Genomic DNA, 14,695 nt, shown 5'->3' on the forward strand with positions numbered 1-14,695 from the left:
TCTTGGATCAGTACGAGGAGAGGGTTCTGAAGAAAGATCAGGAAGATCCGCAACAAGCAGTCGGCTCAGGAGAGCAGGAAGAAGAAGAGGGAGTACGTGGACAGTCTGGAGAGCAGGTAAAGACCAATGGACAGTCTGAGGAGCAGGTAAGGACCAATGGACAGTCTGGAGAGCAGGTAAAGCCCAATGGACAGTCTGAGGAGCAGGTAAAGACCAATGGACAGTCTGAGGAGCAGGTAAGGACCAATGGACAGTCTGGAGAGCAGGTAAAGCCCAATGGACAGTCTGAGGAGCAGGTAAGGACCAATGGACAGTCTGGAGAGCAGGTAAGGACCAATGGACAGTCTGGAGAGCAGGTAAAGACCAATGGACAGTCTGAGGAGCAGGTAAGGACCAATGGACAGTCTGGAGAGCAGGTAATGACCAATGGACAGTCTGGAGAGCAGGTAAAGACCAATGGACAGTCTGAGGAGCAGGTAAGGACCAATGGACAGTCTGGAGAGCAGGTAAGGACCAATGGACAGCCTCGAATCAGAACAGCAATTTAGCCCAGTTGGGGGTCCACCGCCCTAGTGATTATTGTCATTATCTGGCAATCCACTGAGTTATGAGTATTACATTATTTACATTCAATTCACTTCTGAACTTCATCGAGCGACAACTCCATAACCGTATTAGTCAGACAACACTTACAAATGAAGTCATCACTTTATTAATTGGATGTATTAATTGTTTCTGAACTGAAACGTCACACACCCAGTCATTCACACCCATCTGCACAGTGAGAGAGGAGGTATTAAACAGTGACAGGAGGTATTAAACAGTGAGAGGAGATGTACTAAACAGTGACAGCAGGTATTAAACAGTGACAGGAGGTATTAAATAGGAGGTATTAAACAGTGAGAGGAGGTATTAAACAGTGACAGGAGGTATTAAACAGTGAGAGGAGGTATTAAACAGTGAGAGGAGGTATTAAACAGTGAGAGGAGGTATTAAACAGTGACAGGAGGTATTCAACAGTGAGAGGAGGTATTAAACAGTGACAGGAGGTATTAAACAGTGAGAGGAGGTATTAAACAGTGACAGGAGGTATTCAACAGTGAGAGGAGGTATTAAACAGTGAGAGGAGGTATTAAACAGTGACAGGAGGTATTCAACAGTGAGAGGAGGTATTCAACAGTGAGAGGAGGTATTAAACAGTGACAGGAGGTATTAAGCAGAATAATAGAGGGAGAGATAGAGAGAGAGAGAGAGGGAGAGAAAGAGAGAGAGAGAGAAAGAGGGAGAGAGAGAGAGAGGGAGAGAGAGACAGAGAGACAGAGAGAGAACAGGAGAATAGAGACAGAAAATAAAAGAACACAAAGAGAAAAGTTAGTGAGTTGATAGAGAGGCTGATGGAGTGTCTTTCTCTTCCCTGTCAGGATGGATGCCCGTAGTACACACAACCTGGAGTTGCAGAGTAAAGTTCACCAACTGGAGGGAACCAACACGTAAGGCATTACAAATGTTGTTTACAAGGGACACATGTTCAAGTCTTCTCCCCTAATCTCTTCCTCTTTCATTCCAAATCAAATCAAATCAAATGTTATTGGTCACATACACAAAACCCGGAAGCTCCGACTCAGGCCAGAGTATGCAGACTCAGACCCCCTAACCAACCACAACCATGACCACAACTATGACTATGACCACAGCCTCTGACCGCTCTATCGCAAACCCAACCTCGACCACGCAAATACGGAGCTCCTTCTCAACCAACACCAGCGACTTCCTACTCAACTACTAGGCTACTGTAGCACCACCAGCTCTAACAAACCTGATTCAGCTAATCAAGGTCTTAATGAGTAGTTAAATCAGGTGTCTTAGTGCTGGGCTGGAACAAAACTGTACACTTGTTAGCTCCCCAGGATCAGGGTTGGTGGCCACTGCCTTAGAGAACTGTACTGCTACATATTTCGACCTGTGAACCCAGTCTGAAATCAGAGCCATACGTAGGATATTTTACAAAAATGTGTGTACCTCCATTTATTATGATATGTAACGAAACCTAATATATCATACTAAATGGAGGGAGACAAAGATACATCCCAAATCATATGAATTGCTGAACCCTAATATATGGTTTTATGTACTGTATTATAGAGATCAGTTAATATATAGATTTACTGAATAATGTGGCTACTGAACAATGGCGGCAGATATTCATTTACTGACTTAATTTTTTTGACTTACTTCACTTACTGTACTTTCATATAATTTATTATCTAAGTTTCATTGACGTGTCTGAACTCAATAAAAATTACTATTTAAAAAGGTTTCCCTTGCACTGCTTCAGTCTGTACTTGGGAGAGTAGGAAATGTTTGTTTTCCATGTAGTGAACGGAAAGATGTAAATGTATGTTTTTGAATAAAGACTTGACTGTCCGAGGCTGTTCAGAGACCCCCCACTGGGCTCACACTGGATGAATCAACGTTGTTTCCACGTCATTTCAATGAAATTACGTTGAACCAATGTGGAATAGACGTTGAATAGACGTCTGTGCCCAGTGGGCTAGAGATCCTGTGGGTGGTAATGGGGATCCTTTGCCTCTCTCTCTGCTGCTGCAAGGATACTATAATCTTCTGATTGATGTTTGGCTCTAGTTTTAATCCAGCAGTGAAAACAGGGCTGCATTAGATGTTTGTTTTGGTAACACTTTCAATGACCCCATCTGTATATGATGAATACTGAATATTCATAACGACTTTTAGCACCCCATAGGCCTACTGTGTTATTAAAAATCAGTAGCACTCAGAGAAACAGTAGCACTCAGAAAAATCCAAGAACACTGGTCAAAGGGGTTTTGGGATGTTGTGATGATGATTACCCCTCAAACACAGAGTTTAGGAGCAGAGGCACTGCCCCACCAAAGTCCCCAAGTACAGCAGAACAATCACATCACACACACCTCCTCTGCCATACATCTTGGAGCAGTATGTATTGCAAACCTCTGTTATGGACCGGTTTCCCGGACACAGATTAAACCTAGTCCTAGACTAAAAAGCACTAGTGCTCCATGGACAGGAGGTTGGTTGGGCAGCCTCATGCAGAGTGAGGTAAGTAGCAGTTTCTGTCTGAGAGTAAGTGCTTTTCATCATCAGGCAATCCCAGAAAGAGGCTCTCCACACATTTAATATTTTTTCTCCATCCCTTCTCCTTGCTCTTTCTTTCCCTCTACCTCTTTCACTCCAGTCAACCACTCTCTCTCCCTTTCTCCCATTCTCTCCATCTCCACTTTCTGGACCATTCCTCTCTCTCTTTCTCTCCTCCCAGCCTGGTCTCATAGACTAGACGTAACATAGTAAATGTAAATCCAGAACACTCAAATTAGTATGATATGTTACATTTGGTATGATTACATAAGACAGATGGTTACTTAAGGCAAAAACGAAAATAGGGTAGTTGGTGGGTTGGATGGGTGGGTGGGCGTATAACATGAACGCCCACCGATCTACGGGCAACTTTAGCATTTAAGCAACTTTTCAGCTACTTGCTACTTTGCAACTACTTAGCATGTTAGCTAACCCTAACCCCTAACCCTTTAATCTAACTCCTAAACTTAACCCTAACCTTAACCCCTAGCCTAGCTAGCGTTAGCCAGCTAGCTAACGTTAGCCACCTAGCTAAAATGTGTAACATATCATACATTTAGCAGATTCGTAAAAAACAACATTTTGCAAATTCATAACATATTGTACATTTTTCAAATTCGTAACATCTAATATGAATTGTAATTCGTAACATATCATACTAAATTGGAGATGGACATTCACAAATTAATACATACCATAAGAAACATAACATATGATACTAAATGTGGTGTCTCGGATTTACGTACAGAATAATACGAAATGCTCTGAGACCAGGTTGCAGCCCTCCTCCACATTCTCACCCCTACTCTCCCGCTATTTTATGCATGTGATGAAGTGATAGCAACCGCACAGCGCGGATTCTCGGAGACTTTTCCCGAGCATGGCATCTCAACCGGTATAAAAAGCGCAGACTAGACGCGTGATGCAACTCATTCAGAAAGAAGTCGGACTTGAACAAGCACGTTTAAAATGAAACGAAAAAAAAGTGAGTCTTTATTAACAATGATTGTTTCCTAAAACACAAAATGTGTCTACTTACAAAAACAGTGCGGTTGGAATTTGGATATGTTGAGGCTACTCTTAACTCGAAATGTTTGTACCATTACTTCACACTTTGGCTGATGTGAGACCCTCTTTTTATGCTGAGTGTTCTGCTGAATGACAGAGAAGAACTGTGCATCAGAGTAACAGCAGTTTGCTCCACCTGGGTCTGAGTGGGTGTGGAGGAGGTCAGGAGGACGCGAGGAGCCCAGAGCAGGCTAACCTGTCCGGAGAATCGCTCCACAACCTCTCGCTGGACTGCTGGCTCCATCTCCTCTCCAAAGTCTGCTCCGGAGCTGTATGGGGACAGCGCGAACATGAGTCCTAACCCTAACCATTAGAGTGACAAACGCAAAACTAACTTTATATCAGGTGTAACTTCATTCTACTTCATAGTAGCCCTGCTAGCCCAATAAGGAGTGATGCTCAGGGATCTGCAACTCTGGACCTGGAGAGCTACTACTGGTTGTGCAGGCTTTTGTTCCAGACTAGCACTAACTAATATTTTGCAAGAAGTCTTACCAAGATAAATTATTTAATTATTAAATTATTTAATTTTATTGTTTTTAAACAATATATAAACAATATAACAATACAAACAATATATTGTCAAGCTTAAAGATAGAATCCGCAGTGCCACTGGCCGCCACACCATTGTTATTGTTTTTGTTGCCAAGCTGAGGAGTGTAGCTCAGCATGTTTGTTGTTTTCAGTAACTCCTTTGTTGTTGTAATATCGCAAATGGATGTGGCAGTTTCCCCATTAAAGATGCACTATGCAGAAATTGCTCCATCATTTCCTGGTTGCTAAAATTCGAATAGTTCGCTTAATTTCAGTGTATGTGACAAAACACGCAATTATAGTGTAGAGAATCATTCTACCATCTAAACCTCTGTGAAATATATTTTTCATAACCACAAATATTGTATTTAGTTTGAAGCTGGTGTACAAAACCGAAAGTAAAAGATGCAAAAACAAAACTTAAGAACGGGAAGCATAGAAATAGCAAACATAGAACAGATCTACCACTTCTTAGACTTGCTTTCAATGAGAATGACAGATCTATAACTGACATTTCTATTTGAATTTGGTGGGGTCGCCCAAAAAGTTACATATTGCAGCTTTATAGATCCCAGTTTAAAGTCCTAAAGGTAGATTATCTTGATATAAAATAGATTATTTTGTTGTGGGTTAGGAGAAATCAACTTAAGTTTAACTTCATTCTTTTTCTTTTTGATTATTATTAATTAATGACAGTCCAAAGCCATTATGTATCAGGAGTTGACTCTTGACTGTGTTGCCTTCTTCCAGGTGTTAGTGGTCATTGCTCTGGTCTACCTGGTGGTGTGTGCTCTGGGGCTGGTGGGAAACCTCCTGGCGCTGTTCCTTCTCCACTCCCGCCACCAGCTGCACCACTCGTCTATTGACTACTTTGTGAGGAGCCTGGCCGTGACTGACCTCCAGTTTGTCCTCACCCTGCCCTTCTGGGCTTTGGACACAGCCCTGGACTTCCGCTGGCCCTTCGGCAGGGTCATGTGTAAGACTGTCAGCTCTGTGACTACCATGAACATGTACGCTAGCGTCTTCTTCCTGACGGCCATGAGCGTAGCTCGCTACTGCTCCCTCACCTCCTCACTGATGGCTGCGGCACGTGCCAAGTGGGCCAGTTTTGCCATCTGGGTGGTGTCACTGGCGGTCACGATGCCCCACACCATCTACTCCACCACAGCCCAGGTTTGTTTGATTGATTTTATTTGCCAATTTTAAAATGCATGTAAATCTGTTTGTGTGTACATCGAAACAAAACACATCAATTGACAACATAAGTCAAAGACTTAATTCCATTGTGGTGCATCTTTGTGCTGTTTCTAGGTGTCTGCGGATGACGAGCTGTGTCTGGTCCGGTTTTCTGGATCTGCCTCAGGTCATTGGGACTCTCAGGTTCTACTGGGCCTCTACCAGACACAGAAGGTACCGCTCATGGAGAGTTCATAGAGCGAGAGGTCCCGTCAATGGCGCCACTCCAAAGTGACCTGCTCGGTGACCGTCGTGGTGCTCTCCTTCTTCCTTTGCTGGCTGCCCAACCAGGCTCTGACACTGTGGGGAGTAGTGATAAAATGTGACCTGGTGCCCTTCAGTAAGGCCTTCTACAATGCCCAGGACTACACTTCCCTCTGACTGTGTGCCTGGCTCACACCAACAGCTGCCTGAACCCCGTGCTGTACTGCCTGATGCGACAAGAGTACCGGGCCGGACTCAAGGAGCTGCTGCTCCGAGCCTCGCTGTCCATCAGGAACCTTCTCACCCTGGCTCTGAGGGGGAAGAGAGTGGAGAAGGCACCGCCTAGCATGGTGGTTATACACAGGGATGCCAACGTGTGACTGACTGGAGGACCATAATGATGTTAAGGATGCATTTCATTTACAACACAAGTTTCTCATAGTCGAGGCTGCTGTACAAGACAGGAACAGTCAAGTTGGGAAGTAGCCTACATGAGTCATTGATTAAAACTGTTCAGCTCGAGACCCAAATGAGACATTTACCGTCCTCCCGTGACCCAAATCATCCTCCAGCGACCTAAATGAAGAAGAAACAGTGTGTATTCTATTAACTAACAACCCACCTCTCACATGCCCACGGCCCACTTTGGGTCCTGACCGATAGTTTAACAAACCCCAATTAATTAATTAATTAATATACCGACATACAGTGGGGAAAAAAAGTATTTAGTCAGCCACCAATTGTGCAAGTTCTCCCACTTAAAAAGATGAGAGAGGCCTGTAATTTTCATCATAGGTACACGTCAACTATGACAGACAAATTGAGGAAGAAAAATCCAGAAAATCACATTGTAGGATTTTTTATGAATTTATTTGCAAATTATGGTGGAAAAAAAGTATTTGGTCACCTACAAACAAGCAAGATTTCTGGCTCTCACAGACCTGTAACTTCTTCTTTAAGAGGCTCCTCTGTCCTCCACTCGTTACCTGTATTAATGGCACCTGTTTGAACTTGTTATCAGTATAAAAGACACCTGTCCACAACCTCAAACAGTCACACTCCAAACTCCACTATGGCCAAGACCAAAGAGCTGTCAAAGGACACCAGAAACAAAATTGTAGACCTGCACCAGGCTGGGAAGACTGAATCTGCAATAGGTAAGCAGCTTGGTTTGAAGAAATCAACTGTGGGAGCAATTCTTAGGAAATGGAAGACATACAAGACCACTGATAATCTCCCTCGAACTGGGGCTCCACGCAAGATCTCACCCCGTGGGGTCAAAATGATCACAAGAACGGTGAGCAAAAATCCCAGAACCACACGGGGGGACCTAGTGAATGACCTGCAGAGAGCTGAGACCAAAGTAACAAAGCCTACCATCAGTAACACACTATGCCGCCAGGGACTCAAATCCTGCAGTGCCAGAAGTGTCCCCCTACTTAAGCCAGTACATGTCCAGGCCCGTCTGAAGTTTGCTAGAGTGCATTTGGATGATCCAGAAGAGGATTGGGAGAATGTCATATGGTCAGATGAAACCAAAATATAACTTTTTGGTAAAAAGTCAACTCGTCGTGTTTGGAGGACAAAGAATGCTGAGTTGCATCCAAAGAACACCATATCTACTGTGAAGCATGGGGGTGGAAACATCATGCTTTGGGGCTGTTTTTCTGCAAAGGGACCAGGACGACTGATCCGTGTAAAGGAAAGAATGAATGGGGCCATGTATCGTGAGATTTTGAGTGAAAACCTCCCATCAGCAAGGGCATTGAAGATGAAACGTGGCTGGGTCTTTCAGCATGACAATGATCCCAAACACACCGCCCGGCAACGAAGGAGTGGCTTCGTAAGAAGCATTTCAAGGTCCTGGAGTGGCCTAGCCAGTCTCCAGATCTCAACCCCATAGAAAATCTTTGGAGGAAGTTGAAAGTCCGTGTTGCCCAGCGACAGCCCCAAAACATCACTGCTCTAGAGGAGATCTGCATGGAGGAATGGGCCAAAATACCAGTAACAGTGTGTGAAAACCTTGTGAAGACTTACAGAAAACGTTTGACCTGTGACATTGCCAACAAAGGGTATATAACAAAGTATTGAGAAACTTTTGTTATTGACCAAATACTTATTTTCCACCATAATTTGCAAATAAATTCATTAAAAATCCTACAATGTGATTTTCTGGAAAAAAAATTCTCATTTTGTCTGTCATAGTTGACATGTACCTATGATGAAAATTACAGGCCTCTCATCTTTTTAAGTGGGAGAACTTGCACAATTGGTGGCTGACTAAATACTTTTTTCCCCCACTGTATGCATCTTCTTGATTCATTCGACACACACATTAGTGAGGTATTGTGGGAATGGAGTGGAGACATCAGTGTGAGACTACAGCCAGTGGGACTATACTTTCTTAAATGGGCCGTGCAGTTAAAATGTGATTTCCCTTTTTTGTGTAAGAGCTGTTTGAAAATAAAATCCTGGAATTTCAGCCTGTTCAGGTGGGATGGAACTTTGGGCCCACATCATGACTTCACAATGTGATCTGATTATAATAGACCAATGACTGTTCATCTGGGTAAGGGGTGGGCTCTAGAACATCCTATCAGCTAATCAGGGGTGTGTATGTCAATATTTTCACATTTGTTTCCTAACGCCCACACTATCAGACTGAACATTTTAAGGGCCAAAGGAGGCTCAAGGAAATAAATGTATTTTTTTAAATATTGGAATTATTTTCATTACATAAACACATACAGTGATCTATTAGACATACAGCGATAACCAGAGGAAGCAAAATATCCCCATAACATCAAAGATCCACCACAACATTTTATGTATGAGGTTCTTTTCTGCTTATGCATTTTCATTTCGACGCCAAACCCACCACTGGTGTGCGTAGCCAAAGAGCTCTATTTTCATGTAATCTGACCAAAGCACCGATTCCAAGCCTGGAGTTTGCTAAATGGCATTGACACTTAGATTGGAACCATTGCTTTGGTCAGATGACATGAAAATAGATCTCTTTGGCCATGCACACCAGTGGTGGGTTTGGCGTCGAAATGAAAATGCATAAGAAGCAGAATAGAACCCCATACCTACTGTAAAATGTTGTGGTGGATTTTTGATGTTATGGGGCTATTTTACTTACACTGTTAAGGTTAACTGCATTATGAACTTTACCCAGTACCAGGACATTTTAGCCAAATACCTGATTGCCTCTGCCAGGAGGATGAAACTTGGCCGCAAGTGGATCTACCAGCAAGACAATAACCCCAAGCACACATCAAAATCCACAAAGGAATAATGGTTAATTCAACAATTTGCAATGGCTATCTCAGTCTCCGGACTTAAAACCCTTTGAAAACCTGTGGTTTGAATTTAAGAGGGAAGTCCATAAGCGCAGACTAAGGACATCAAGGATTTGGAAGGATTCTGTATGGAGCAATGGTCTAAGATCCCTCCCAATTTGTTCTCCAACTCATAAAACATTTTTTTTAAACTCTCAGTGCCGTTATCCTCGCAAGGTCAGGTATTGAAAGGTATTGAAAACAAGGGTGTCAATAATTTTGACCCCTACCTTTTTGTGAAAAAAATGTATTATATGATTTTATACTAACACAATAGCTCAGAGAAAGATATTTTGTTTAACAAATAATTTCCCCCTTTTTTTTTTGTACACAATATAACTCAGTATTTGAATTATTTATTTTATACAGTCATTGTTGCTCATCTTTATCAAGGGTGTCAATCATTTCGGACCCCACTGTATATTCAGGATCGAAGTTTGCAGTCTGCGGCAACTGAACTGGCAAAGTCTGTGATATTTTGAAGTGGGACGGGGGGAGGGGGAGATTAAAAGTGATGTGATGGGTGAGTTACCCCCATGCAATGTAAAGTGCTTCAGTTTGAGAAAAGCACTATAAATGATAATATAACTGATGATGATACATCATCAATACATCATCAGTATGCTTGTTTGATTCAATTAATTCTTATCACATAATCTTGAATGTAGATTTTTTTATTTTAAAATTAACTAAATATGTAAATGTTTCTGCTCCAGGAATAGCATCAAATCACAAACATATTGATGAGATTGTTGTGGGTTGTCAGGTCATCTTAGCCAAAAATGTATATAAATGTTTTATTCCAATCAGAAAAGCATGCATTTGTGATAACTGCTGCGAATGAGTCTTATAGGAGCCTTTCAAACAGCTAAAAGACCTCCAGGATCTATGAATGTGAAACAATTATTTTCAAACTATTTAAAGTATACAGTAAACTATACAGTTAAACAAGTATTCACCTAGTATATTGTCATCAGGCTTGAAAAATAACAATTTGACATCTTAATGAAGGGGCATCAGCATGTTTGTGATCTGTTTTAATGTATATTAAGGACTGTGAATGTAAATAAAAAGTGCCAAACCGATTTTCACATGCCAGAATAGTATTTCTATACACTTTCCCCCCTCCACTTATAGCATCAACTACATACATTCTATATCTAAAAAGCCTGCCTGTTTGCTAGTGTTTTCCTACTTTGATATAGCCCACTGTTCATTTGGCCTTCCTTGTTGCAGATAAGCACACTGTCTATTTTACTCACTTATTAAATAGCAATTTTAAAATACAGACATGGTGTTGAGGGATTTAAACAGAATATGACACGTCAGAGCTAGAACAAAATAAATGAGTAAAAGGTTAAGACGGCAACTAATAGCGATCATTTTGAAAATTCAATTTGTTATACCTGGTGACTAGTTGGAGAAAACGAGTTGAACACTGTCCTTCCTGTTGCTACAGAAGGTTCCATGAAAACAAGTCTGTTGGCTATTCTCAGCAGATACAGTCATTCATTAGTAATTGCATCGAAACTGTTAGTGCCAACATGGCGCCCATAGAAATTCCAGATCTCAAGCAGAGTTAATCGAACTCTTTACATCTACTGCTCTGTTTTAGCCGATATATCCGATGCAGTGCTGAAAAGCATTGAATTAAGTCGCAGAGGAGTTTCAAGTTGTATTAGTCGTATGTACGGGATACACATGGTATACACCGTCCAAAGTAATGCTTACTTGCAGGTTCCTTCCCAACAATGCACTAGCGATAAGAAATAATAAAAGATAAGAACACGAACATAAAGTAAATGGCTCAGTAAAATAGAATAAACATTTCAGCGTAAGTATAATATAGGAAGGCACAATTTATAGTCCAATTTTTACACGTGTCTTGGGGAAGGGGGGATTGGGGGACAAGTGTTTAAATTGTGCAGTACTTAGTAATCATAATAAGAGTCTGGTAGCAGAAGTTGTGATGTGTGTAGCATGAATGTGTGTGTATATCTGTGTAGGTGAGTGAGTGCATGTGTCTAAGGTGCGCAGAGTCAGTTCAGATGGTCAGTCCAGTTCAAGTGTTCAGCAGTCTGATGGCTTGTAGATAGAAACTGTCTCTGAGCCTGTTGGTATCAGACCTCATGCTCCGATACCATCTGCCCGGCAGTAAGGGAGTGAACGGCTCGTGGCTGGGGTGTGTGGGGTCCTTGATGATGCTGCAGGCCTTCCTCAGGCACCGTTTCGAGTAGATGTCCTGGATGGGTGGGCCATTTTCACCACCCGCTGGAGGGCCTTGGGGTCGTGGATGGAGCAATTCCCGTACCAGGCCGTGATGCAACTGGTCAGGACGCTCTCGATGGTGCAGCGGTAGTATTTGGAGAGGACCTGGGGTGGCATGCTGAATTTTTTCAGCCGCCTTAGGAAGTACAGATGCCCCTACTCCCTCCCCAATATGGTGTCTAGTCCCCAACCCCTACCCCCTAGACACTTCCCCGACATCTGGGGCAGCAGGTAGCCTAGTGGTTAAGAGCATCGGGCCAGTAACCGAAAGGTCACTGGTTCAAATCCCCGAGACGACTAAGTGAAAAAACCTGTCGATGTGCTCTTGAGCAAGGCACTTAACCCCATTTGCTCCTGCAAGTGGCTCTGGATAAGCGTGTCTGCTCAATGACTAAAATATAAATCTGCACATTCATTTACCAAAAGGGTTTGCCGAGCAGAACATTAACTTAATGGACCAAGCACAAACCGTACAGACACTACCACTTAAAAAACAGGAATGTGATTTTTCGTATGACGTATGTGTATAAAAGGATTGTACCACCATTTTGTTTTAGAACGTTCCCAATGAATAAAGCCTGATGATTGTATGCCTGGCTGCTTGGTCTGATTATTAGAGATTTAGAACCTCTGGGATACAGACTGAGTAATAAGTTCATTTTCGAAACATTGGGATAGAAATTCACGTAACAGCTTGGTCCTTTCGAGCCGGACCTCAACACCCGTTGTCTGTCTTCCCAGGGAACCCCGAAACCGTGCACGGGCGGATCTAGGATCCGTGGGATAAAGTCCTGACCTCTAAGATTGAGGGTTAATCCAGGCCGGGGGTGAACTGGTTCACGACAGGAACGGTGACGAGATCCAACCAAATTGAGTCCCAGCTACAAGAATAAGGTCAGTAATCTTTATTCATTGGATTTTGGGGGAATTGAAGTGAAATAGACTCCGGGTAGAGAGGCCATTACCGAACATAAACTAGCCTTGTGTTGAGACAATCAAGGATTGTCAAAAGTATACAAGAAGGGAGTAAACTTTAGCGTTTTTTTAGACGTTTATCTAGAGAAAACCACGCCTGAGTATTCTAGATAAATAGGAAAACAGGGGTGAAACTTCAAAGGAAGAGAGTGTGATAGTGAGACGGTCTGGGATCGTCAATAAATATCAAGTAAAGGGAATTTAAAATAGTATGTGTGAGAAATAGAATATTATAAGTCATAAACAACTGTAGATTAGCAGTAACTCTATCCGTTCCATGAAACTGGAGCCGTAATTTGTCTTAGTACAAACTCCAAGTTGCCGGTAGTGTTAACCAATAATCTTGCGTGAGACTTAATATTTGCTCAAAAGTCACATCTAAGAATAAATTCCAAAAACAGGGACCAAATTAGGTCGTGTGAGGAAGTAAGTAATTATAATGGACTATTTTGAGGAAGAAACGAATTAAAGATCGAATAAATCATTAAAAGCAAAATTGTAAAATTATTTAATACCTAACAACTCAGTTAAAAAGACAAAAACAATTATTAGAGAGTTGGAAGTAATCTAAATTCAAATAAAGGTGAGATTCAGGAATTTGGTAAAAGCCATAAAGTAATTGTTCAAAGTTTTGGGTATAGGACGATCAAAGAGTCCTGCCAATATGGGAAGCAAACCCTCCAAGGAGGTCCCGGGGTCAACCGGAGATGAGAGATTTATGGAATCCAGGGATAGAAGAGGGCACTTTTGAAATGGGCCGATCACGGCGAGTATGTTGGGAAAATAACTGAATTGTGTAATAGCCTCAGAGAACATTACCATCGTCATGCAGACTTCTCTAAAGCACATGAGTGTAAACAAGAGGATAGTGAGACTGTCAGCCAGTACTTAGAGAGAGTTAAAGATGTGTTTAACGCAAACAGTGGCATACCCGAACCAGACCAGAGACAGGGGAATGATACGCCCTACCATCAGCAATTAAAGATAGCATTCCTCAGTGGAATGAGACCAGAGATAAGCAGAACCATTAAAAGGACTTTGGTGGGTGGCATCGCTAGCTGAGGTTAAACGATATGCAATTCATCATGAGCAGAATAACAGACAGGACAGAGTCAAGAAAGAGCAGAAAGGAGCAGAGTACCTAATGGCCACTCTTGGGGAAATAGCGGGTAAAGGCAGAAACACAGGGAAAAGTGAAGGCTACAGCGGGGGAGGTCGGTGCTTCAACTGTAACAAAGGAGGACATTTCGCCAGAGAGTGTGAGGCCCCATGCAGATATTGTGGTAAGACAGGCCATAACTCTTTTCAATGCAAACCCAAAGGAAAAGGAAAGAAAGAAAAAAAGTGAGAAGCCTAACAGACGTCTATTTCCCAGCTTTGAGCGTGAGGAAGAGGAAGATAAGGCGTGACTAGTCCTTGAGGGAGAAAGAGAAGACTCTAGTGAGGGGGAGACTACGGAACTCATTGATCCAAATTGTGAGGTGTTTGAATTGGCTACTATTGACTTAGCACTTCAACAGGAACAGAAACCTTATTTGACATTGACAGTAATGGGTAAGAAAATTAAATTCCTTTGTGATACGGGAGCCTGCAGGACAGCAATCTGTGCAACAGACAAGCCAGATGGAGTCAGGATTGATGGGGAGAAAATCAGTGCGATCTGCCTCTGGTCATCAATTTATTGAAAGGTTATCAGCCCCAATAACCCTAAAACATGACCAATCACACCCATCCTGATATCTAAGCTGTGTTCGGTAAATTTACTAGGACGTGATGTAATGACTAAATTGAATGTGGCCGTCATTTCCACTGAGAGGGGAATGAAAGTACACATAGTCAGAGACAATATGGTGGTCTGTGGGGAAGGGGAGCCATGTTATTGGTATAGTCAAGATTTGTTAAGGGGGGGAATAACTGATATTCCCCGAACCTTGATG

General features: G+C 42.3%; 2 pseudogenes across 2 annotated transcripts in view; both read left to right on the forward strand.

Annotated features, from left to right (window-relative positions):
• The window catches only part of LOC311098853 (cyclic AMP-responsive element-binding protein 3-like protein 3-A), a 5,724-nt pseudogene extending 4,230 nt beyond the window's left edge, over positions 1-1,494 (forward strand). The window contains exons 4-5 of the transcript in view: positions 12-116; positions 1,422-1,494. The product of the transcript in view is annotated as a cyclic AMP-responsive element-binding protein 3-like protein 3-A (transcript). The remainder of the gene's footprint in view (positions 1-11; positions 117-1,421) is intronic.
• Positions 1,495-3,084: 1,590 nt separating this feature from the next.
• Positions 3,085-6,554, forward strand: LOC311098854 (relaxin-3 receptor 1-like; annotated as a pseudogene). The gene is made up of 4 exons: positions 3,085-3,096; positions 4,298-4,494; positions 5,492-5,907; positions 6,046-6,554. The product of its transcript is annotated as a relaxin-3 receptor 1-like (transcript).
• Positions 6,555-14,695: the final 8,141 nt, after the last annotated feature.

The sequence above is a fragment of the Coregonus lavaretus genome (genome assembly GCF_964263955.1).
Source record: "Coregonus lavaretus genome assembly, chromosome: 23".
Classification (NCBI taxonomy): domain Eukaryota; kingdom Metazoa; phylum Chordata; class Actinopteri; order Salmoniformes; family Salmonidae; genus Coregonus; species Coregonus lavaretus.